We start from the raw sequence: 969 nt of genomic DNA, 5'->3' as shown, positions 1-969 counted from the left end.
GCCAGACATAGCCGTCTGTGATCTCAGGGCTCTGGACTTGGCTGACACATCACTGTTACTGCTTTGTCTCAGGCCGGACCCTGCCAGGTGCCTACTGCTTGACCTCTGTTTAAATGAGGGACTTCAAGACAACACAGCATGGCTGTTTTCAGTTTATTGCGTGAAGCAGTTACACTCGTCCAAGTGAACAGCAGACCCCAAGTGGTTACATTACACAAGCTGTGAGGTTTGTAAACTTGTGACAAGGGACAGAACGAAAATTCTACTCATTGCAAGGAAATCCTCACTTAAGCTTCAGTGAGCCAGGAGCACTTAAAACCCATGAACCTTCAGCTGATCGCCCTTAGCCAGTCCAGTCTCTGCGAGGAACTGGCATATGTTCTTGCGCTTGTCACCCTGTAGCTGAATTACTTCTCCGTATTCTGGACGCTCAATTACAGTTCCCTCGCAGGCAAATTTCTTCTTAAACGCCTTCACTACCTTCTTTTTATCGTAATCATCAGCGATTCCTTGGACAGTAGTAAGGGTCTTCCTGCCGTTTCTCTGTTGAATTCTTATATGGATATAAGATCATCACCCTTACTTGCATCAGCAAAGGGGTCGAAAGAGTGGAGGCTCTGGATGGAGGACATACGATACGATTCCTTTTCCTCGGTGGAAACGGCCTGCGGAAGGCGGCAGCTGGAGAAGGCGGGCGGGGGCTATGGAGTGTCAGGAAGCGAGGGGGCTCGAGGGGGAGGCTGCTGGGTCCTCGGCGGCGGCTCAGTGACTGGGGCTATGATTCACTTTTTAATTCAACTCTGGCTTGTCCTTCAGTAAGTAAATGAAAGCAGTGAGCTTTGGACAAACCCCGTTTAAATGGGCCACCATCTTAAAAATTCAGGGAGATTTACCACCAGCACACTTGCAGTAAAGTCTGTGGGCTCTATATGTGGAAACTTTTGTTATTGTACCTTTTCCTTTGGTATT

At 48.4% G+C, this 969-nt stretch overlaps 1 pseudogene; it reads right to left on the bottom strand.

Moving 5' to 3' along the window:
• Window positions 1-312: 312 nt before the first annotated feature.
• On the bottom strand, window positions 313-632 carry LOC136132233 (eukaryotic translation initiation factor 1 pseudogene; annotated as a pseudogene).
• Window positions 633-969: the final 337 nt, after the last annotated feature.

The sequence above is a fragment of the Phocoena phocoena genome, chromosome 12, assembly GCF_963924675.1.
Source record: "Phocoena phocoena chromosome 12, mPhoPho1.1, whole genome shotgun sequence".
NCBI classification, from domain to species: domain Eukaryota; kingdom Metazoa; phylum Chordata; class Mammalia; order Artiodactyla; family Phocoenidae; genus Phocoena; species Phocoena phocoena.
Note: the sequence above shows the minus strand (reverse complement) of the source record. Positions and strands in the feature narration are given on the sequence as shown.